This window comes from Pelophylax lessonae, assembly GCF_965119305.1.
Source record: "Pelophylax lessonae genome assembly, chromosome: 4".
NCBI classification, from domain to species: Eukaryota; Metazoa; Chordata; class Amphibia; order Anura; family Ranidae; genus Pelophylax; species Pelophylax lessonae.
Genome location: NC_138771.1, coordinates 673,805,342 through 673,831,172, shown reverse-complemented (window position 1 = coordinate 673,831,172; position 25,831 = coordinate 673,805,342). Strand labels below are relative to the sequence as shown.

General features: G+C 44.2%; 1 protein-coding gene across 1 annotated transcript in view; it reads left to right on the top strand.

The window, feature by feature from the left end:
* Nucleotides 1–25,831, top strand: part of LOC309553400 (NACHT, LRR and PYD domains-containing protein 3-like) — a 1,231,344-nt gene that overhangs the window by 576,304 nt on the left and 629,209 nt on the right. The window lies entirely within an intron of this gene.

Sequence of the window (25,831 nt, the reverse complement as noted above, 5' to 3'; positions counted from 1 at the left end):
TCAGTGCTGTGATATGGGCAGAGTCAGTGCTGGGATAAGGGCGGAGTCACTACCGTAATAGGGCCTGGAGTCACTGCTGTGCTAAGGGCGGAGTCACTGCTGTGCTAAGGGCGGAGTCACTGCTGTGCTGAAAAATTTAAGTTCTGTAAATAATGATTATTTCTTTCAGCACAGCTGAGAATGACAGAAGGCTTACAGGTGAAAAGGAGACCAGAGCGCCACCTGCTGGCTAAAAAAAATAAAACCACAATGTTCATCTAGGATGTGTCATATTGATGTGATTGATGATGGATATAAATGGATACAAATGGAGATTTTTTTTGTTTTATTCTGATCAGATTGCTCAATTGCTGCTTCACATAATGAAAAGAAAAACTTGAATATTAGATCGAAGCATGGAGGGTCCCAAGAGGAGGGGACAGTCTGGAATTTGGTCCTCTATGTTGAAATGTGCATGCATTCCAGCCCAGACACAGCGGGGGATGGGAACAGAGGAGTTGGGGGGGTAGGGACGCTATGAGAAAAAATAATGCTGTTATATAGGAGGGGTGATAAGAACATCAACAAAGGATCTGTCCTGGAGTGACATACAGTGATTGGCGAAGGTGCTACTGAAATAGCGGGGGATGGGGGGGTCAGTTATGTTATGTATTATATACACTAAAAATTACCAAAAGTATTGGGACGCCGGCCTTTACACACACATGAACTTTAATGGCATCCCAGTCTTAACCCGTAGGGTTCAATATTGAGTTGGCCCACCCATTGCAGCTATAACAGCTTCAACTCTTCTGGGAAGGCTGTCCACAAGGTTTAGGAGTGTCTATGGGAATGTTTCACCATTCTTCCAGAAGCACATTTGTGAGGAAAGGCACTGATGTTGGAGAGAATGCCTGGCTCGCAGTCTCCACTCTTATTTATTAGGTGTTCTGTTGGGTTAAGATGGGGACTCTGTGCAGGCCAGTCCAGCTCCTCCACCCCAAACTCACTAATTTATGTCTTTATGGACCTTGCTTTGTGCACTTGCCCAAATCATTTGGTGGAGGGGATTATGGTGTGGAGTTGTTTTTCAGGGGTTGGGCTTGGCCCCTTAGGCGTCAGCATACCAAAACATTTTGGACAATTTCATGCTCCCAACTTTGTGGGAACAGTTTGGGGATGGTCCCTCCCTGTTCCAATATGACTGCGCACCAGTACACAAAGCAAGGTCCATAAAGACATGGCTTATTGGGTTTGGGGGTGGAGGAACTTGTCTGGCCTGCACAGAGTCCTGATCTCAACCCAATAGAACACCTTTGCAATGAATTAGAGCGGAGACTGTGAGCCAGGCCTTTTCGTCCAACGTCAGTGCCTGACCTCACAAATGCACTTCTGGAAGAATGGTCAAACATTCCCATAGACACACTCCTAAACCTTGTGGACAGCCTTCCCAGAAGAGTTGAAGCTGTTATAGCTGCAAAGGGTGGGCAAATGCAATATTGAACCCTACGGACTAAGACTGGGATGCCATTAAAGGTCATGTGTGTGTAAAAGCAGGTGTCCCAATACTTTTGGTAATATAGTGTACATAGATAATAATAAGAGCATCAACAAAGGGTCTGTCCGGAAGTGACATACAAAAATTGGTGCAGCCTCCCTACTGGTTCGGGAAGCCACACATCCTATGAAAGAACCAATAGGGAGGATTGGGAAGTTGTAGAAGGAGGGTACAGGAACATTTGGGATGTAGCTTTACCTGTCTGTCCACCTGGATCTACAGAGCACATCCACTGAAGGAGGTCCCTGGGTATTTCATTGTACACTCAGATGGGACTGGCAAGTTCACTTTTAAAGAAATTTCCATTTTCAACCTCTTGGGGTCTGGTGGGGAATTTTGGGGTGAGCCCACACTTTTATTTCAGATATTTCCCCTAAAGTCCATACCAGACCTGAAGGATCTTGTATAGAAATGGAAGAGGGGGGGGCAACCATGCCATTTTCTGTTATTTCTTTGTGGGGGTCCCAATTGACACTCATAGCAGACCCTCATCTAGGATAATGGTGTGGTATTGATTAGGGAAATCTCGGCCACATTGTTCAGAAACAGAAGGACAGCGGCTGGAAAGATAATTTACCAACAATTTAAACACTCATTTTGTTAATAAATTTGGTGGGTCCCGTGTAGAACTTTTTCTGGGGGGGAGTGTCATGGACTTGCAATAAAGTTTGGCAAGCTAACCTGTCCCTTCATGTCTGTATTAGAGGTCAGACTGCACTTCTGGTTCCTTTTTATCATCTCTCCTTCCTGTTCCTGTCCCACCCCAGGTCATCACAGGAAGTCTATATTAACCAGTGCACTGCAGGTCTGCTTTGCTGTTCAACAGTGTTTGTTTCCTAGAAGAAGGGGGTTTGGAAAAGGGGGCGTCTGTACGGGGACTTTTTTATTTGGGTGCCATACTAAGACAATAAATGTTTAGAAATATGTTAACAGTTATAGTATGTTGCATTCTACACATTTCTTTGTTATATGTCTCTCAGAACATAATATGACATGTATATGATTGTAATCTAAATGTTACTCATATATTGTATGTTTTTCTCTCGTAGTTATTATATGATGTCCTTGTAAAACCCTCAACTGCCCCTGAGGAAGCGGCCCATGCCGCGAAACATGTCGGGCTATAGTTCTGGGCAACAGTCATCTCTACACAGACGCTAACCAGGACAACCCTCTGGCTGGTAAAAGGGTCCACAATTCCTCTGGAAAACGACCCCTGTGTAGAATGCAACATACTATAACTGTGCAATCTTAATCTTAACATATGTGGCTTCTAAACCAAGCTTTGTTGTGACACTGATTCCTTTGATGTAATACAGTGTATAATTTTAACTGTGTGTTTTTCAATAAAAATTAGATTTTTTCATTTATTACATATTTCTAAACATTTATTGTCTTAGTATGGCACCCAAATAAAAAAGTCCCCGTACAGACGCCCCCTTTTCCAAACCCCCTTCTTCTATGCATTATTTGGGACGTGGTGCTTTTTTACTATAACTCCCATACCCGGCTCTGTTATCTAATTTTTTTAGTGTTTGTTTCCTGTTTCCCGTGTGCTTGATCTACTTTTCTGTGTACCGACTTTGGCTTGTCTCTGACTATTCCTGTTTGCCTGTTACCCTGACCTTTGGCCTGTCCCTTGGTTACCCTTGTCTGCCTGTTACCCCGACCTCGGCTTACCCATCACCATTCTGTGTGTCCTGAGTGGCTGCTTCCCCTCTCTCCCTACGGAGCGTGACCTGGGGGACCCCAGGGGCCACGACCTGGGCCCAGCTGCAGCCAAGTCCATCCTCACCACTAGAGGCTCTGGTGAACACCTGCTGGGCCTTAGACTCCGTGCCCTTCGGAATCTTGGGCTCACGTTCAGGTCCTTTCGCAGCAGTCTGCCATCGGGTTCACTACCTTGCCCTGCGCCCCTGCCTCCAACAGGTGACCTGACAGGGAGCCTATGCAATTTTCTTCATACTATATGTGTATGGGGTCCCCCTTTACACCCATAGCTGACACTCATCTAGTATAAGGGTCTCAAAACAAATCATGAGCATTCCGCAGGGCAAGCATGGGAGATAACCGGCAGGCCAAGAGGGGGGAAATGACGCTGAAGATTCAACCAGACCAATCAGTCTCCCATAAGTGCACTGCCGAATCCCATGAAAGGGGGAAAAGGGTAGAGGGATTTTAATGGTGCCATAGGATTTGGTATACAGCAAATAATAAAACACATGTAATGATCCTGTTTTTTCTATAAAACACAAATTTTATTTCAAAAGATTAGTCGATAAAAAATCTTGATACATACATGGTACATTCATAACATATAAGATGTGCACCTAAAACACCAATAACAGTGTAAATGTATCCAAATGGGCTACGGGCTAATAGACATAATTCAGGGAAGGTTGTCAGACCAAGAATCCTTGCTAATAGGTAAGAATATGGTCCGTGCCCAAACAATGACTTGACATGTTCCGCGGATCTTTGCCACTTCCTCAGAAGTTCCTGTTTTGAAATGTACTCTATGGTGAGCAAACAGAATATGAAATATCAATATCAAAATATACACATATTAGACATTTCAGTGTCAACTCTATATATGTCGCCAGCTATGGTCCTCCTATACAGTGCCACCACCACCAGGAGATCATGAGAGGGAGAGGGATGACCCCAGCCACATCAATTAACCCCCCAGGCGGATGTGGTGTCGCCTAAGTAGAGACCGCCACCAAATCATGAGGAAATATATGAAGAAGTATATAAGTACATATATATCCCACCTGTGTTCAGTAACTGAAAACGGGCTAAATAGGTGGGGGGGATCTCTAAGCCAGTAGATTTACTGATACTCATAATCTGTTGATAAGAACAACATCCATCTCTGATTTACAAACTCTGACGATTTAGACTCCTATAATAAGGGGATGGGGTTAATCATTCAGAATAACATGTATAACCAAATAATCTCAGCCTAAAATAAATAATTCCTACCCTCATAAAGCTCAGGATAGAGGTCAGATAGGATGAATGGGGAGCACCGGCGGTCAGGTACAGTCTCCATGGTCAGGCATAGCGGGGAGTTAAGCCACAGAAGTTCAAAATGCCACTTAGACAGAAGGTCTCAGGATTTCATTGTATATCGGCATATGATGGAAAACATTGAGTATCTTAATCTATAGATAACCCACAATAAAAGATAGAACAGAATAATAAAAGAAAGATAAATTAGTGCCGAATAAAAAGAGCCGTCCATGTCTCCAAAATCCCCCTTGACCAAGTGCCACATCCCCTACCACCTCTACTTACTCTATCTAGAGACACAACGCCACCCCGACCACCGGTGATTACCAGCATCTGGGCGGTGTGCTATAAGGCGTCACAATCCGGACAGCAACCAATCCCAAGCCGTGGAATTGGCACGCCGCACCCGCTGTCTAACTGCGCAAGTGCGAATTACGCTCAGTACCTCTCTCCCGGACCATAGAGGAGATCTCCTCACTCCGGAACTGATGGGCCAGGGAAGGCGGAAGGGAGCGGAAGCACCGCTCCATGCATCCGTCGCTACCCCTCCAGGCAGCGCACATCCGCCAGTGGGGCCAGAGCGGCCAAGGCCCCCTCTAGTGGGGAAAGAGGGCAGCGCATTAGAGAGTGAGCACCAACGCTGGCAACATATTATTGAAACCTGTAGACCATAAATACACACTTACAGTACTCATTGATATAGGACAATATACATATAAACATACAGAAACTGAGTACTTTAAGTGTGTATTTATGATCTACAAGTTTCAATAATATGCTTAAAATCCCTCTTCCCCTTTCCTCCTTTCATGGGATTCGGCGGTGCACTTATGGGAGCCTGATTGGCCGGGGTGAATCTTCAGCGTCATTTCCCCCCTCTTGGCCTGCCAGTTATCTCCCATGCCTGCCCTGCGGAATGCTCATGATTTGTTTTGATTTCAAATTGGATGAAGGTGCCTACTCTATCACCCTTTCTATAGAGCCTTGTGCAAAATTTCTAGTATAAGGGTCTGGTATAGATTAAGGGAATCCCCGGCTGCATTGTTTAGAAACAGAAGGACAGTGGCCGGGAATGGTCATTTACCAACAATTTTAGCACTATTTTTGTAAATAAATCTGAGGGATCCTGTGTAAATTTTTTTTGGGGGGAGCCCATGCAGTTTTCTTTTTACTATATGTGTATGGGGTCCCCCTTGACACCCATATCAGACCCTCATCTAGGATAAGGATCTGGTATAAATTAACCAGTTCTGGACCAGAAGGATTTGCTCCCTTAATGACCAGGCCATTTTTTGCGATTTGGCATTGCATTAATTTAACGGAAAATTCCACAGTCGCATGACGCTGTACCAAAATAAAATTGATGTCCTTTTTCCCCACAAACAGAGCTTTCTTTTGGTGGCATTTGATCACCTGTGCAATTTTTATTTTTTGCGCTATAAACAAAAAAAGAGCGACAATTCTGAAAAAAAAAAAAAACTATATTTTTCACATTTTGCTTTATAACATTTCCCCCCCAAAAAATTAAACATCAAATTTTTCATCCTTTTAGGCCAATTTGTTTTCTGCTACATATTTTTGGTAAAAAAAAAAATCGCAATAAGCGTATTTTGATTGGTTTGCGCAAACGTTTTCGCGTCTACAAAACATTTATGGCATTTTTATAACATTTTTTTTTTTACTTGTAATGGCAGCGATCTGCGATTTTGCAGCGGACAGATCGGACACCTAACTGACATTTGTGACACTTTTTGGGGGACCAGTGACATTACTACAGTAATCAGTGCTAAAAATATGCACTGTTACTGTAATATTATCATTGGCAGGGAAAGGGTTCACCTAGTGGGTGAATAAAGGGTTAAGTGTGAGCCTAGGGGAGTGTTTACTAACTGTGGGGGGAGGATCTTGTGAAATGACCATAGAGACCTGTGTTCCTATATAGAAGGATCACAGGCGCTCTGTGACCATTTCAGAGAGAAGAACTGTCAGCTGTGTTTACATCAGCTGACCGTCATTCTCTCTCAGCAGGGAGCGATCGTAGGGGCCCAGTGGCAATTGTGGCCCCGGCCCCATGGATCGGCATCTCCGCTGCCTAGTGGGGGCGGGAGAACCCCGCCAGCGGTGCACGCTCGCCCCCCAGCACCAAGTGTGCGACCAATGTAGGTCTACATCAGTTTGTACAGGAGGGCCAGCCTGCTCCAGTAAATGCCCGGAAGTAGTTAAGAGAATCCCTGGTACATTGTTTAGAAACAGAAGGACAGTGGCAGGAAACGGTCATTTACCAATAATTTAAACACACTATTCATTGTAAATAAACCTGAGGGGTACTTTCTATTTTTTTTTTTTTTGGGGGGGGCATGTCATTTTCTTCTTACTAAATGTGTATGGGGTTTCTCTTGGCACCCATAGCAAACCCTCATCTAAGATAAGGGTCTGGTATAGATTAATGGAATCCCCGGTCGCATTGTTTAGAAACAGAAGGACAGAGGCTGGGAATGGCCATTTACTGACAATTTAAACACTAATTTTTGTAAATAAATCTGAGGGGTCCTGTGTAGATTTTTTTTTTTGGGGGGGGAGGGGGGGCATGCCATTTTCTTCTTACTATATGTGTATGGGGTCCCCCTTGACACCCATAGCAGACCCTCATCTTGGATAATATATATATAGAGTATATGGAATTCCCGGCCACATTGTTTAGAAACAGAAGGACAGCAGCTGGGATCAGTCATTTACAGACAATATAGATACAATATTTTTTATAAAAATATATAGGTGTGTTATTGAATTTGGGGGGACCCATGTTAATTTTTTTTTAATGTATATCAAAAGTGAGACATAAAAAAATCTGTTAATTCCCTTTTCCCTGCAAACGTACATTATGATGTAAATAATATAATGTGGACCCCCCCCCCGAAATACAAACCAGATCCTTATCCTCATTGATCCTCCTTGGTGGGGGTCTAGTATGTATTTTGAGGGAGCCCCCCCCTGTAGTATTTATTAAATAAAGGAAGATTGTAGGGCAATGTGAATTAAAAACGTGTGTTTTCTCCTTGACATCCATAAAGGACGCTAATCAAGGATAAAGGTCTGGTATATATGTTTAGGGGAACCCTATGTTTTTTTTTTGTTTGATGTTCTCTAATAATAACTATATTACCCTTCTTCTGGGATAAGTCACTTTTAAGATTCAGCTCCCTTCAATGGGGTTTAGATTTGGCTCCCAAATGTCAGTAATGTTTACTGAATCAGCCTGAAAAAGTAAAAGGGGGGGGGGGCTTTGCCATTTTTTTCCATGGATGGTGAAGGAAGGTGTCCAGCAGGGCCACTGATAAGACAGTACAACCAGTCCTATTGTGCTGAGCCCAGGCCCCATCAGCTAAACAAGGACTAGCTGGATTCCAATCGGGGATGACTATCTTGGGAGGTGACTTTAATGTTGCACTCTCTCCTTTACTTGATACCTCCACGGGTTCCGCTTCCCTCCCATACAGAGCCCTCAAACAGATTAAGCTACAACTGTCAAAACTACTTTTACATGACACCTGGCGGGCCCTCTATCCTTCCACGAAGGATTACACTTTCTATTCTCCCCCACATAATCATTATTCTAGAATCGATTACCTGTTTCTTTCACAGAAAGACTTACCCCTCTTGACACATGCCACAATTGAGCCAATGGTTCTTTCGGACCATCACCCCATCTCAATAACTCTATCCATACCAGAAACGAACACACACTCCAAATTCTGGAGATTAGATGCTTCCTTGCTTACCTCAGAATCGGACATCACTTTCATACTTAATGAGCTCTGTGACTTCTTTAACCGGAATGACAAAACAGAAACCACTCCCATAAATTTATGGGAAACACATAAATGTGTCCTGCGGGGCAAACTGATATCCCTCAAGGCTGCCAAAAGGAAATCCCAACAGGCTAAATTCCAAGAACTCCTTGGAAAAATTTCAGCCCTGGAACTTCAACACAAACACAAATACAACAAACCCTTAGAGCCCATTCACACTAGCGCGACTTGTGAGGCGACTTGTGTCACCCCAAGTCGCCCCAGGTCGCTTGACATAACAAAAGCAATGTTAATCAATCAGTGCCGTCTTAATTGGCACTACTGAAGTCGCTCCGACTTCAGAAAAGGGTCCTGTACTACTTTGAGGCGACTTCTATCCGACTTGTCCCATATACTTCAATGGGAGTCGCCTTCTTATCTTAATTGAAGCGACTTGTGATCCAACTTTCCATAAAAATGGTATTGAACATGAAAAAAAAGAGCATTTTTCTTATAATTTTCTTAAAACATGAATATGTCTTCTCTCTACCTGGCCGTTTTTCTTGCAGGCATTTATCGGGCATTTTTGGAGGCAGGCATGACTTTTTTTGGATTTAGTGTCTGGGGGGTCCAAAAAGTGTCCCTGTGAAGTTTCATCTCTATAGCATGTCCAGAACCAGAAAAAAAAGCATTTTTCCTATAATTATTAATACAGCAGTGTGGGTTCAGTGGGTTCAGTGTGGGTTCTGGACATGCTACAGAGCTGAAACTTCACAGGTACACTTTTTTGACACCCCAGACACTAAATCCAAAAAATTCATGCCTGCCTCCAGAGACGCCAAAAAAATGCCCGATAAATGCCAGCAATAAAAAATGCAAGGTGTAGAGAAGCCGCCACACTGCTGTATTAATAATTATAAGAAAAATGCTTTTTTTTTTTCTGGTTCTGGACATGCTATAGAGCTGAAACTTCACAGGTACACTTTTTAGACCCCCCAGACACTAATCCAAAAAAAGTCATGCCTGCCTCCAAAAATGCCCGATAAATGCATGCAAGAAAAACGCCCAGGTGGAGAGAAGCCATATTCATGTGCTCATAAAAGTTATAAGAAAAATGCTCTTTTTTTTCTGGTTCTGGACATGCTACAGAGATGAAACTTCACAGGTACACTTTTTAGACCCCCCAGACACTAAAGACATGCCTGCCTCCAAAGACGCCCAAAAAATGCCCAATAAATGCCAGCAAAAAAAAAAAAAAAGGAAAGGGAAATTAGGTCACAACACATCATATTCTGATTGGCCAAATACAAAGTCCTACAAAGTCGTCTCGCGTAAAATAATTCACAAGTCGCGCTGAAGTCACGTTAAGTCGTGCCGAAGTCACGCTAAGTCGCGCAAAGTCGTGCTGAAGTCGCGCTGAAAGTCGCGCTAGAAGTCGCCCCTTATGAGGCAACTTTAGTGGTCGCGCCAGTGTGAACCAGCTCTTAATGACCTAACCCATCTCAGAAAACTCCTTCTAGACGAACTTAATATCAAAACAAGACGCAAATTTGTCCTACAACAGAAACTCTTCTATGAATTTGGCAATAAAAGTGGTAAATACTTAGCCAGAGCCATTCAAACAAAAAGAGCAAATTCAACCATACACACGATCACTGACCCACAAGGAAAACCCCTAGTTTCCACCCCAGACATTGCAACACAGCTTGCAAAATATTACGAAGGTCTTTACAATCTTAATATTGACTCACCCAATACTAGAGGAGATTGAAACAGAGAATCACTCATTCATGACTTCCTTCAAACAAATAGACCACCTCCCATAACTTCAGAACAAGCACGCCTCTTAGAAAAACCTATATCTCAAGATGAACTTAAAGAAGCAGTCAAACAATTGAAAGCCGGGAAAAGTCCTGGACCTGATTGTTTTACAGCCCCATATTATAAAACATTTCTTGACACTCTTTCGGAAACCCCTACTCAAAACTTTTAACTCCTTGTCCTCTCCACCGACTCCTTTCCATAGATTACTTGAAGCCCACATAACTGTCATCCCAAAAGAAGGTAAAGATATAACATCTGTCACAAATTATAGACCCGTTTCTCTGCTAAACATGGACATCAAATTTGTTGAGAAAATTCTTGCCAATCGTCTTCTCCCCCTATTACCCTCCATAATTGGCAAAGACCAAGTCAGCTTTATCCCGGGCCAAGAGGCACGGGATAACACAATCAAGGCCCTAAATGTTCATCACTGGAGGACGTCACATACATAACTATAAAGGTTTTATGCTCTCCCTTGACGCTGAGAAGGCATTCGACATGTTGGACTGGACATACATGGCCTTGGTCTTGCGACACCTTGGTATTAGAGACAAAATGTTCTACTCTATCATGTCTTTATATTTCACTCCTTTGGCTTGCGTCAAGGTCAACGGCCACCTGTCGAACGCCTTCTCCATTAGTAACGGGACGAGACCGGGCTGCCCGCTTTCTCCCATTCTTTTTGTTCTAACTCTTGAACCCTTCTTGCGATCCATCAAATCAAATGACAGCATTAAAGGAATTCCCATAGCACATCACACATACAAACTGGCCGCGTTCGCAGACGATGTCCTCTTCTTCCGTAGCGACCCCCTGACATCTATCCCAACCCTACTACACGAATTCCAACATTTTCAACACCTATCCAACTTTTGAAAATTAACTTTTCAAAATCACATGCTCTTATTATCACACTTCCTCGTGACCTAGTGAAGCAATGTATGAAAAATTTCCCCTTCCAATGGAAAAATGACACCATCAAATATTTAGGTATTCACCTCCCAATAAATCTAGCAGACCTTTTTACTAAAAATGTTCTGCCCACCCTTAAAACTATCACTGATGATCTAAAGAAATGGAACAGACCGCACTTCTCCTGGTTTGGAAGAGCATCCATACTTAAAATAAATGTCCTCCCTCGCCTACTTTACCTTTTCCAAACTATCCCTATCAAAATCCCCACCTCCTTTTTCCAAACGTTCAAGCGAATATGTCTTCAATTTCTGTGGAATCTCAAACACCCTAGACTCCCCTTTAACCTTTTAACTAGACCCAAATGTGCTGGAGGGATTAGTCTACCAGATCTAAGGAAATACTATTGGGCATGCCATCTTACTAGACTAATAGACTGGTCCATCCATAAGCGAAGCAAAGACTCGGTCAACCTAAAAAATTCCCTATCCAACATACCCATACATACAACGCCATGGAGTGCTTGGCCTCATTTCCCATGTCACCTCCGAGACCATCCCTTAATAGGTGCAACACTAACCTGCTTCAAAGAAGCATGTAGACATACATCAATTTCATCCAACCCAGGACCCCTTACCCCAATTAAACTTAATCCTGTTTTTGCCCCTGGTATGTCCACCTCTTTTTTGGAAAACCTTTGGCGAAACACCCAGCTCAAAGCTTATCAATTCTTCAAGGATAATATTCTTCTTGACCGTTTGTCTCTAAGAACTACCCCTGACGATACTCCCATCCCATTATGCTCATACTTCCAACTACGTCACTATCTAAATGCGATAAATCGAAATGGCTCGATCTCTAGAGATCTTACACCCCTTGAAAAAATCTGTCTCTACGTAACTCCCCAACGCCATCTAATTTTGACCACTTATAATCTGCTTTTTGGCAACATTTTGATACTTGAAACCAAAGCCTTCAAATCCTGGGCTTCGAACCTAGACCTGAATCTCTCAGAAGCCCAAAGGGAACTAATTTGTACCATAGAACACAAATGTTCCCTGAACGCAGGGGTCAAGTCCTGGGAAAAAAAGTGTGGGAACTCACCCAAGATCCCCCCCCCCCCCACTGACATTGCAAAAAAGTACCTAAAATGCCGTATTCTGTGCTAAAGAGTTAAAATATCAATATTTAAAATATAAACATGTAGATAGTGCTATTAGCAATGTGTTTAAGTTAAACAGAAGTCAAAAACCATATTTCTCCATTTACTCGAAGGTCAGGTTGATATAACCCAGCCAGCAAAGAGTTCCTCCTTACATCAGAGTCTGCAGGATTCCCCATTACAGTGCAAGGGAACTCTGACATGAAGGGGAATTCTGCAGATCATGATTGAAAGGGGAACTCTGATATAAGGGGGGCTCTGGTGATATCAGAGTCCGCAGCATTGCCCTTTACATCAGAGCTCCCCTTCACATCAGCGTCCACAGTGTTCCCCCTTGCACTGTAAGGGGGAATCCTGCAGGCTGATAAAAGGGGGAATGCCGGGAACTCTGATGTAGGGGGAAATCTGGTGAACAGAGACCACCTCCCGCAGAGTGAATGCACTCCAGGGGGGGGGGGTCCTGATATGAAGGGGAACCTTTACATCAGTGCCCCCTTACATTATTGTATTCAATCCCCCTTACATCAGTGACCCCCCCCCCCCTCAGACTAGCCTGGCAGCACTGTCACTGACCTCCTCTTAGGTGCACCATGCTCTGGTTTACCCTCTATAGTCTCCTCACCACAGTCCACATATGTCTGACTTCTCCTGTGATCCCCATCCCGACGGCGCTCCCTCTCTTGACTACTCTCCAGACACCCCCTCAGAGACTGCAGACATGATAAAAGACAAGAGATGGTCAGAGATTACGGACATGATACAAGAGATGGTTAGAGGCTGCAGACATTGTACAGGAGGTAGTTAGAGGCCGCAGATATGGTACAAGAGGTGGTTAGAGGCTGCAGACATGATACAGGAGGTGGTCAGAGGCTGCGGACATGGTACAGGAGGTGGTCAGAGGCTGCAGACATGATACAGGAGGTGGTCAGAGGCTGCGGACATGGTACAGGAGGTGGTCAGAGGCTGCAGACATGATACAGGAGGTGGTCAGAGGCTGCGGACATGGTACAGGAGGTGGTCAGAGGCTGCGGACATGGTACAGGAGGTGGTCAGAGGTTGCAGACATGGTACAGGAGGTGGTCAGAGCCTGCAGACATGATACAGGAGGTGGTCAGAGGCTGCGGCCATGACACAGGAGGTGGTCAGTGGCTGCGAACATGGTACAGGAGATGGTCAGTGGCTGCGAACATGGTACAGGAGATGGTCAGAGGTTGCGGACATGGTACAGGAAGTGGTCAGAGGTAGAGATGTACCGAACTGTTCGCCGGCGGACAGTTCCCGGCGAACTTCGCATGTTCGCGTTCGCCTCGGCGGGCGAAAATATGCGATGTTCGGTCCGCCTCCTATACATCATCATTGAGGCAAACTTTGACCCTGAACCTCACAGTCAGCAGACACATTCCAGCCAATCAGCATACCTCCCTCTCACACCCTCCCACCTCCTATAAATAAGCAAGGGCAGCATCCATCTTAGATCATTTCTGAAGCAGTGTGTTAGTGAGAGCAGGGAAAGTGCTGCTGCTGCTGCTGCTGCTGCTGTTAATAGCTAGAGACAGTTTTTAGTCAGTGTTCCCGGTCCTGTTAGTCAGTGTTCTTGGTACACTCCTGCTGTAAGGACAGCACCCCAAAAAGCCCTTGCTATCGACCTAACACTAAACCTAACCCTAACCCTCTAACCATAATCCTAACCCTCTAACCTTAACCCTAACCCTCTAAGCCTAGCCATAAAAATAACCATAACCCTAAACCTAACCCAAGCCCTAATCCTAACCCTAACCCTAACCCTAAGCCTAACCCTAGCCCTAACCCTAACCCTAGCCCTAACCCTAATTCGTAATTTGTTTCTGGTTCCGGACATGCTACAGAGCTGAAACTTCACAGGTACACTTTACCCCCCAGACGCTAAATCCAAAGAATTTTTTATTTTTATTTAATTTTTCCAATAATTGGCTCTATATCAAAAAGGACAATTTTTAAGAACTTTTTTTGTGTGATTTGTTGTCTGGGGGGTCTAAAAGGTGTACCTGTGAAGTTTCAGCTCTGTAGCATGTCCAGAACCAGAAAAAAAATTAGAATTAGGGTTAGGGCTAGGGTTAGGGTTAGGGCTAGGGTTAGGGTCAGGGCTAAGGTTAGGGTTATTTTTAGTGCTTAGGGTTAGAGGGTTAGGGTTAGAGGGGTAGGGGCAGGGTTACTAACTCTAACCCTAAGTATCTCACCGTAACCCTAACCCTATCCCCTAACACTAAACCTAACCCTCTAACCATAACCCTAACCCTCTAAGCCTAGCCATAAAAATAACCCTAACCCTAGCCCTAACCCTAGCCCTAACCCTAGCCCTAACCCTAGCCCTAACCCTAATTCGTAATTTTTTTCTCGTTCCGGACATGCTACAGAGCTGAAACTTCACAGGTACACTTTTTAGACCCCCAGACGCTAAATCCAAAGAAATTTTTTTTTTTTTTTTATTTTTATTTTTTTTTTAATTTTTCCAATAATTGGCTCTCTATCAAAAAATGACAATTTTTAAGAACTTTTTTTTGTGTGATTCAGTGTCTGGGGGTCTAAAAAGTGTACCTGTGAAGTCTCAGCTCTGTAGCATGTCCAGAACCAGAAAAAAAATTAGAATTAGGGTTAGGGCTAGGGTTAGGGTTAGGGCTAGGTTTAGGGTTATTTTTAGTGCTTAGGGTTAGATGGTTAGGGTTAGAAGCGTAGGGGTAGGGTTACTAACTCTAACCCTAAGTATCTCACCGTAACCCTAGCCCCTAACACTAAACCTAACCCTAACACTAACCCTTAAAGCCCAGTTCCTGTCCCATTTTGGTCAGTTCTGGTCTGTTTGCGGCTGTTTGCGGTGCGTTAAACGGGGAGTTTGGTCTGTCAGAGTTTGGTCTGTCACTGTGAAGCGGGCGTAACCCTTACACTACCTGATCGATACAACATCATACCTGATCGTATACACACACTGGATGTTTTAAAGCACGTTATTCCAAACAATTTAGGAATTTTAGGTGATTTATGCCCTTTATGGATTAAAACCCGACTCTGCGTCAACTACGTAATTTTCCATGGGAGTTTTGCCATGGATCCCCCTCCGGCATGCCACAGTCCAGGCGTTAGTCCCCTTGAAACAACTTTTCCATCACTATTGTGGCCAGAAAGAGTCCCTGTGGGTTTTAAAATTCGCCTGCCTATTGAAGTCTATGGTGGTTCACCCGGTTCGCCCGTTCGTTAACATTTGCGGAAGTTCGCGTTCGCGAACATAAAATTTTATGTTCGCGACATTTCTAGCGACCAATAGAGTCGTGAAACGCGTCAACCTGTCCCACGTCTGTGTGATGCACTTGTGTTTCTAGTTTATGGGAATAAACACTTCAAGTTTATCTACTCCTGAGTGCGGTCAAACTTTTTCCTTTGAATATCTGACTACTGGACGGCGGATCCGACCGGCACCTGAGTGCTTTGCCTCACCTGAGCGGCTGATTTCCGTGTTGCTTGAATAGTCCCTGGGCACTATCTGTTTCACTTTGAGTGGGGCCTAGGCTGGAGATACAATAGAGAGGCCAACCTAATCATTTCAGTCTTCCATCAGGTACGTGACAATCTGGAATGAACATGACTTTCATGTGTTTTATTGTAAGTGGTATGCAATGCAGGGAGGGTTTGGCTTTTTATGAGGCATTGTTGCCTTGGTGTTTTAGCAATGTGTTTGAGTAATAAAAATCTAAATAAGGACATAGATCTACAACTATGTTGGAGGACATAACGTATTGAATAAGAGGAATTTATATTGGCCGTTGGAGTCTTTCAAACAGGTCTTTCTTTTTTGTTATGTATGATATTTTGCACTGGTAAGATTTTTTATGGAGTTGGAGGCCATAAAGATGAAATTTTAATCCCTCCATATGAATATTATCAGCAGCACTCCCTATGATTTTTCTATCACAGTTAACGCACAATGGGCTCCATTCACAAAGTGGTATCTTCTGCTTTAAGAACTGCTTTAAAAACAACATAGCGTTTTTAAAAAAAAAAAAAAAATGTTGCCATTCACTAAGAAACGCTTCTAAAATTCAACATGCAGTACTTTTTTTTGTTGCACATTTCTCAGGCCTTGGCAGAAGTGAGCGATGGTGGAAGAGAGCTCAGCAGAAGAGAAGCCAAAGATTATGGATCGGCTGGAGCACACGTTGAAGCACTTTTAATCATTTGAACGGCCTCATTTGTTTGTGGTTATGGAGTTTTATGCTTTGCTTGAGGCATGTTTCTTCTACTTGTGTCTCATTTAAGCATCATTTCAGTGTAGCACTGCCCCCTAGGGGGTTGCTTGCAATTGTATGTTCTTCTGTGCTGCCTTGACCCTGTGAACTTTCCAGCCCTCCTGACACTCTAGGTTCAGACATGTTGTGTATAGCTTTAAATAACACACTGACACAATGCAGATTACTTTAGCTCTCTCGAATTTACTGAGTCAAGAGAAGAGATTTAAAAAGGGTATTAGTCAGCCAAGTCCTGCATAAACAGCCAATACTCGGTTGAAATTATTATTTATTATTTCAGGTACTTATATAGCGCTGTCAATTTACGCAGTGCTTTACATATACATTACACATTCACATCAGTCCCTGCCCTCAAGGAGCTTACAATCTAAGGTCCCTAACTCACATTCTTAGAGCAATTAAATGATAATTAGCAATGACAAGTAAAAGATACCAATGTGCAAAATAACAGACAGTAAGTAACTGGATCTCTCAAGAAGGCTATTGGTTGCTGTACATAATACTACTGCTAAAGGAGAACCCCAGGCCAGCCTATAATAATTTTATTCTAATGAGGAATTAAGTAATATGGATATCAGTAGCATGTCCACTTTAGGAGCAATAAAATATCAGTGTTCAGAATGCAAGGCCTTGCAATTATCTTTACCAGTAGTTGGAGCTCAAAGAAACAGAAGAATTCCTAAGTATGGCACAGTGATAGCAATTAATGCAGGGCAGCTTGTTCTGACTAGGGGCAAACCTCTTAGCAATCCAGGTATAAGGTGTCTGTATACAGTGTGTATCAGTGATGTATCAGTGGCTGGTAACTGGATTTTGGGCAGTACCTTCTCCCCAGTACTGAGGACCCTTAATGACTTCTTGATGAGCGATCCAATTTGACTCTCCATTCTGCAAGCGGGCTGAGATGGCTATAGTCTGCTGATTCAGTGAGTCACCCGACTCTGATGCGATCAGCGATGCTGCTGAGGGTACCCCTGGTGTAGCGAGCAGCATTTGTCCCCCCTGGGCTGGAGCTGTAAATCCTGTGGGTTGCGTGGTAAGCCACGATCCTCTTCTACACTTGATGGATCCTGGGAAACAAGAGAGCATGAGCCTGGTCAGCAGATCCCTTTCTTAGTCTCTCCCACAATTCTCTGCTATAGCAGGTGGCTTTCTGGGAGGTGTAGTTCATGGATAGTTCTGCAGTTCAGTGATAAAAACAAGGTAATTGGTGCAAGTGGAGTTCGCTGTATAACTAGTCAGACTGTGGTTTTAAGGGGATGACAGTATGGGGAAAATGTTATAGAAGGTTACTGTAGCTTCTGCCCACTGTAGTGGCTGCTTGTGGAAGAGGTAGAAGTTGCTCTGGAGGTAGAAGAGGGAGAGAAAACACAGCGCCTTCTAGGTGCAGCAGAACGATGATTTAATTAAGTGTATAAAAAACTTACTCACAATGGTAAGCTTGGTAAAAGCATGTGGTAACATGTATGGGTCTTTATTGCGATCCTGGGGGTCCGTAATGGTGATAATCCCGCTGGTTCTCTTGGCATGGGGAATTTTTCAGTGGTAGCCAAAGCATCCAGAGTCTGTGGAACGCATGAGGAGTAAGCACAGAGACTGTGATGTCACTCCCTTGTCGCAATGAGAAGACGTGAAACGGCGACGCATTGCGGAGCATGTGCTCCTTCTTCAGGCCGCGTGGGCCCCATGTTGAAGTTGGGCTTTTGTGCCCACAACCTGGGTGTGATTCTATAGTGGCTCAGTGGGGCCAAAAAGTCTTTTGCAGACGTAGTAGTCATGGTGAAGCAGAGGAATATGAAGCAATTAACAGAAATTCACAGAACGATGAGTACAAGGAAGGGGAGAAGGGGTGTAGTAATGCTAGAGGCTATGTCAGCCTGGGGAGCCAATGATGGCAGCAGTCAAGAAAGCCAACGGACTGCATGGCAGTTTGTCATATGCCTTGTCCCAAGCATGTGGTGCCCAAATGGCTGGTGTTCTGGCCATGCTTGATCCACTTCAGACAGATGTTGCAAACAGCAAAGCTGTGGTCTACTGCACATGTGCTGAAAATAGCCCACACTAATGAACTTTTGGGAGTCCGTGGGGAGTTTGCAGCACCCTGCACCTGTGGAGCTCTGTGCTGTGATGCAATAGGTTGGCTACTCCTATGGCAGCCCCTGGAGCACATCCTGCTTCGTTGGAGTTGTACCTCCTCCTCCTCCCCCTACCCCTCCTCCTCTATCCTATCAGGCATCCAAGTACAGTCAGTGACCTCATCATTCCCTCCCTCCTCATCACTGGGGCAAACTTGGCAGTATGCTGCAGCTGTGGGAACATGACTGCTAGTTTCTTGTCCGTCATTGTCACCCCCTCTCTCTAGGCTCATGTTATTCCCTTCATCAACCTGCGAACCAACATCACAGCATTCAAATTGCTGCGGATCCTCCAGCAGCATGTCACTGTGACTATAATTGTATAGTTCAGGTGACTCCTCTGTGCATGATGGTGGGGCGACAGAAGGAGTAACTGTGGAGAAGGAGCCTGTGGAACAGGCCGCTTTGGTAGCAGCGGGGGAAGGCAAACTACTTTGAGCGTGGGTGTCAGAGGACGAGGAGGATGAGGACGGCTTATTGATCCAATCCACCAACTCTTCCCCATGTTGTGGCTGAACACGGGCAGCACTGGAAATAAAGGACGGGTGTGCCCCGCCTGCAGAAGATGCACCATGTCGACTGTGACCATCACTGTGGACACAGAGGCTGCTTGCCCTCTTTTCATGGCCTGTGAGCGTCTGCCTCTCTTTGTCAGGCTTTCGGACATGATGTGGATAGAGATCAAAATCAGATCAATATAGGGTATGCGCAAGTGACCGATAGATACTCAATGACCTGATATCTAATCTATTGCCCTATATACTGTATATATGGATAGAGATCATTGCTGGGGTAGCACATTGCTGGGCATCTTTCCTTAAGGCTTGTTTCTCTAAGTGATTTTTTTTCTACAAGTGATATGTACTTCAAGCTCTGCTTCATCTGAACATCTCTTTTCTGTCCCTCCACAGGTATGTCATAGTTGCCAACATTTGAAAAACAATTCCAGGGACACTTTGCAGCACAGCTATCAATTACTTACCACACCCACTTCCCAGAAGCTCTGCCCACTCCGCATAAATAATCTCCGCCTTCTTATCATCAGATTATAGAGTCTACTCAATAAAGAGAGAATTTGTAATGCTCTGGTTATATTTTAGGTGGCATTGGATCTACAGCTGCAGAAATCCACTCAGTAGTATTGAAGAGATATGTTAAATCACCCGACTTAACTCTCTTAACTCATCATAGTGGGTGAAACTGTCCCTGGACATGCAAGACACATATGCAAGCAGAAGCACAGCAGACTGTAGCACAATGTTTAGTATATGGCTAAAGTATGACTTGCCTAGTAACAAGTAGTAAAACTCAGCATAAGCAAAGCAACGGACAGAAGATTGTATATACTTCTTTGCAGTGTGAGACAGAGCATACATGTAATTGAAGCAACTTATACCAGGTCAGCAATTCATAAGTAATAGTGAAAAGTAGCTCAGGAATGGTGGGATCCCCTATGGGGTACTTATTCGTTTAAGAGCAGTTGCAGAGTTAAGAGTGACGTCCTGGTGACCTCCAGAGAACAAGCAGGATGTTGGGGATCCGGTCAGTTAGGCAGGTAGGGAATGCAGAGTTCTCCCAGCAGGGCTGAAGACTGGATCGTGCAGGGTTGGTGCCGTTAGTGAGCGGTTGCACGAACGATTTGTTTTGTGTATACCGCTCTTCTAAATAGGCACCTTGAGCGGTGCTTGAGAATGACGCTCAACGTCGCATGAGGTATGACGTCATCACGGTCCACATGCGTTCCACCTAGCTCAGCGGTGGAACGCAAACAGGAAGTAAGGACCAGGAAGTAAGAGAAGATGGATTCTTACAGAATTGAAAAGGGAATTTCAAACTTAAGGCCAAAGTAGCAGAGTTGGAATAATTCTCCCATTCAGCTGCACTACTTCTGCCTAACGTTTAAAATTCTCATCACAATTCCCTGCAATTCTAAAGTGTGAAATGTGCTCAGGTGTGACCATAGAAAATATGTAATATGGAAATATAAATAAAGTGCAAGGTGTAATTAAGTACGATAAAAACTAATTATACTATCTGGTATAATTAGGTTTTATTGGGCATTTACGGGAGCCCGATTACCGGCGCAGAACAGGCTCCTATTTGCCGGGACTGTCCCTGCAAAAACGGGACAGTTGGCAAGTATGGTATGTGTAAGCTGCTGAAAGACTGCTAAAAGACATCCACCCTTAACTGCAACTCCACCCTTAACTGCAGCTGGAACCTGTTTACTCTCTCTGTGCTTTTGGTATGTGGCCTTTTTTCATCTGCTGCCCTGTGTGCATTAGCATGATTTGTTGTTCTGAAGTGTCTAATAATGCTTTACGAGTAGTCCTTATCTTTATAGTCATTTTTGCCCCTTTCCAGTCTGACTTTAGAAGTGAAAGATCCATTCTGTTACACATCCTTATATCCACTCATGATTACTTAACCAATTTCCACCCCCACCCTTATAACAGTATAAATTTAGTGCACCCTTAAGGGGTCAGCACATTGCTGGGGGAGCACGTTGCTGGGCATCTTTCCTTAAGGCTTCTTTCTTGAAATGTTTTTTTTTCTACAAGTGATATGCACTTCAAGCTCTGCACTTCAGAGATTGCACGAGGTGAACATACACAGCAAACTACACCAACCAGGCTGCAGGTGACCTTTTCTCTCTATTCAGCTCTTTGCACACTCTGTAACATGCACTCTCTACCACTCCTGCTGACAGTTGTGTCCTCTCTTCTCAAACTCACTCACCTTCACCCCTCTTCTCCACCCCACAGCTTATATATATCACCCCGTCTTCTGTCCTCTCCCTATTACTGCTCCTAACAACTCTTGTTAGTTTTACATCCACATACTGAGAAAATGTCCAGGACTCTGGGGCATGTCCCTTCATATAAATCACACTCCCACATTATCTCCCTCACCCTTCTTCTTCTCCTTGCCTCTGGTGACATATGCCCAAACCCAGGACCTCCATTTGGCTTTTCACCATGCTCCCACCACCCTACACCCTCTGCCAGCAGCCGCAACCCACAGAACCTAGTCTCCATTCCTCTGCTTCCCAATACCAGTCTCCCCTTTGGCTGTGCCCTTTGGAATGCCGGCTCCGTCTGTAACAAACTCACCTCCCTACACAACCTCTTCATCACAAATTCCTTTAACCTACTCGCCATCACCAAAACCTGGCTTCAAAATTCTGATACTACTTCTCCTGCTTCTGGTGGAGTGGGAATCCTTCTAGCCCCATACAGCACCTATCGGGTACTTCACCCACCTCTCCCTCTCTGACATTCTCCTCTTTTGAGATGCATTGCATTTGTTTATTTTCTCCTGTTTCTTTAAGAATCGCTGTCATCTACTGGCCCCCTGGACCAGTTTTAACTTTCCTTGATGACTTTTCTGCCTGGCTATCCTTCTTTCTCTCTTCTGAAATCCCCACAATCATTCTTGGTGACTTCAACATCCCTGTTAATGCCAATACTACTACTGCTTCTAAACTTCTCAGCTTCACCTTATTTCTTGACCTGAAGCAACGGATAGAGACTCCTACGCACTCCAATGGCAACACCCTTGAGCTTGTCTTCTCCTATCTATGCACTACATGCAACCTCTCCAACAAACCTCTCCCTCTCTCTAATCACCACCTTATTAGTTTTGCACTCTCCCTGTCTTCCACCTCCTCTCCCTCCAACCGCCTAACAGTTACTCGTAGAAACCTTCGCCACCTCAACCCTTCTATGCTCTACTTTGCTACTGACCATCTATATGACAAAATCTCACCCCTGTCATGCCCCAACCTAGCCACTTCCATCAATAGCAGCTCATGGTCATCCTCCCTAGACAAGCTCACTCCCCTCACTACATGCAGAATTCGCCCCCGACCACTACAACCCTGGCAAATAGACAACACCAGAAGTCTCAGAAAACATAGCCACTGTCTTGAGTGCCTGTGGCGTAAGACTAAGTCCCTGGAAGACTTCAACCAATATACAGTCAGGTCCATAAATATTGGGACATCGACACAATTCTAATCTTTTTGGCTCTATACACCACCACAATGGATTTGAAATGAAACAAACAAAATGTGCTTTAACTGCAGAATTTCAGCTTTCATTTGAGGGTATTTACATCCAAATAAGGTGAACGGTGTAGGAATTACAACAGTTTGTATATGTATTTTTACATTTGTATATGTGCCTCCCACTTTTTAAGGGACCAAAAGTAATGGGACAGATTAACAATTATAAATAAAAGAAAAATGAGGTTGAAGGATTATAAGAGGTGCATGAAAGTCAGCCAGCCCCCAGTCTGATGTACTCAACCTGCAGTCTGTCACCAACCAAGTAGACCTGTCTCTTGATACAAAGAGCAGGGGTTTAGTTGACACACATTTGCAAACGCATGTGTACGTTGCAGAGCCACTTCACGGCACCCTGTTAAATCTGCAGTCCTAACACTTCTAATTTAGTGTCTTCACACTGGAAGCACATGGCTGCTAATGGATGGATGGGGGAACAGGTGAGAGGGAGACAGAACAACCTCCCCGAACCCACCCTCATCCATGACTGGTGTGTTGTCTCAATACTCAAATAACTAAGTTGTAACGATGGTACAAACTGGAGAGGACCAGCTGAGAAGCATTACACCTCCATCCCCTTGGCGGATGCAGTATAAAGACAGATAGGGATTTTAAATATATGGGGCGTGGCCTGTAAAGCACAATGCCTTTCAATCCCTAATTTCCTATTTGGGACTTTGTGTGAGACAAGCAGGTCATGCTATTGGTCTCCATCCCTGTATACGGAAAAGTAAGGTCAAAACAGACTGCATCCACGAAAAACACACGAAAATCGCACGGTGGGACTTTATATGAGGCACCAAGCTGTAGGCAAGGCGTCTCCATCCCTGGTTGCTTAAACATAATGGACTAGGTGGGACTATATGTGAGACCCCAGCAGGTAGTGCCCGGCGTCTCCATCCCTATAACAAGAAAAAAATGAGGTTGAAGGATTATAAGAGGTGCATGAAAGTCAGCCAGCCCCCAGTCTGATGTACTCACCCTCCAGTCTGTCACCAACCAAGTAGACCTGTCTCTTGATACAAAGAACAGGGGTTTAGTTGACACACATTTGCAAACGCATGTGTAAGCTGCAGAGCCACTTCACGGCACCCTGTTAAATCTGCAGTCCTAACACTCCTAATTTAATGTCTTCACACTGGAAGCACATGGCTGCTAATGGATGGATGGGGGAACAGGTGAGAGGGAGACAGCCCAACCTCCCCCAACCCACCCTCATCCATGACTGGTGTGTTGTCTCAAAGACTCAAATAACTAAGTTGTAACGATGGTACAAACTGGAAAGGACCAGCTGTGGTCTAACAATTATAAAGCAAACTTTCACTTTTTAATACTTGGTTGCAAATCCTTTGCAGTCAATTACAGCCTGAAGTCTGGAACGCATAGACATCACCAGACGCTGGGTTTCATCCCTGGTGATGCTCTGCCAGGCCTCTACTGCAACTGTCTTCAGTTCCTGCTTGTTCTTGGAGCATTTTCCCTTCAGTTTTGTCTTCAGCAAGTAGAACGCATGCTCAATCGGATTCAGGTCAGGTGATTGACTTGGCCATTGCATAACATTCCACTTCTTTCCCTTAAAAAACTCTTTGGATGCTTTCGCAGTATGCTTCAGGTCATTGTCCATCTGCACTGTGAAGCGCCGTCCAATGAGTTCTGAAGCATTTGGCTGAATATGAGCAGATAATATTGCCGGAAATACTTCAGAATTCATCCTGCTGCTTTTGTCAGCAGTCACATCATCAATGAATACAAGAGAATCAGTTCCATTGGCAGCCATACATGCCCACACCATGACACTACCACCACCATGCTTCACTGATGATGAGGTGGTATGCTTTGCACCATGAGCAGTTCCTTTCCCTCTCCATACTCTTCTCTTCCCATCACTCTGGTACAAGTTGATCTTGGTCTCATCTGTCCATAGGATGTTGTTCCAGAACTGTGAAGGCTTTTATAGATGTTGTTTGGCAAACTCTAATCTGGCCTTCCTGTTCTTGAGGCTCACCAATGGTTTACATCTTGTGGTGAACCCTCTGTATTCACTCTGGTGAAGTCTTCTCTTAATTGTTGACTTTGACACACATACACCTACCTCCTGGAGAGTGATCTTGATCTGGCCAAATGTTGTGAAGGGTGTTTTCTTCACCAGGGAAAGAATTCTTTGGTCATCCACAGTTGTTTTCCATGGTCTTCCGGGTCTTTTGATGTTGCTGAGCTCACCGGTGCGTGGATGTTCCAAACAGTTGATTTGGCCACACCTAATGTTTTTGCTATCTCTCTGATGGGTTTGCTTTGTTTTTTTTTCAGCCTATTGATGACTTGCTTCACTGATAGTGACAGCTCTTTGGATCCCATATTGAGAGTTGACAGCAACAGATTCCAAATGCAAATAGCACACTTGAAATTAACTCTGGACCTTTTATCTGCTCCTTGTAAATGGGATAATGAAGGAATAACACACACCTGGCCATGGAACAGCTGAGCAGCCAATTTTCCCATTACTTTTTGTCTTTTAAAAAGTGGGAGGCACATATACAAAGTGTTGTAATTCCTACAACTTTCACCTGATTTGGATGTAAATATCCTCAAATTAAAGCTAAAAGTCTGCAGTTAAAGTGCATCTTGTTTGTTTCATTTCAAATCCATCGTGGTGGCGTATAGAGCCAAAAAGATTAGAATTGTGTTGATGTCCCAATATTTATGGACCTGACTGTAAATCTGCCCTCCTAAAATACTATTCCTGCCTCCTCACTGCCAAGCAAACCTATTTTATCACGCTCATCTAGTCCCCGTCATCTCTTCTCTACCTTTAACTCTTTACTCAGTCCTCCACCAACTCCACCCTTTAACTCACTCACTGCCCAGGAGATCGCCAATCACTTCAAAAATAAGATTGATACAATTCACGAGGAGATCTCCCTCGCACATGCTACGCTCACGCTCCTACTCTATTCTATGTTCTCTAACTCACATCCTCCGGAATGTTCTACCCCAATCTGTCCAACTATCTCCTACTTTGTCCACTTTCAGATGATCCCTGAAAACTCATCTCTTCAGAGAAACCTATCTGGCAACCACCTAACAACTATACTTTTTTTTTCTCCATTAGCCCATC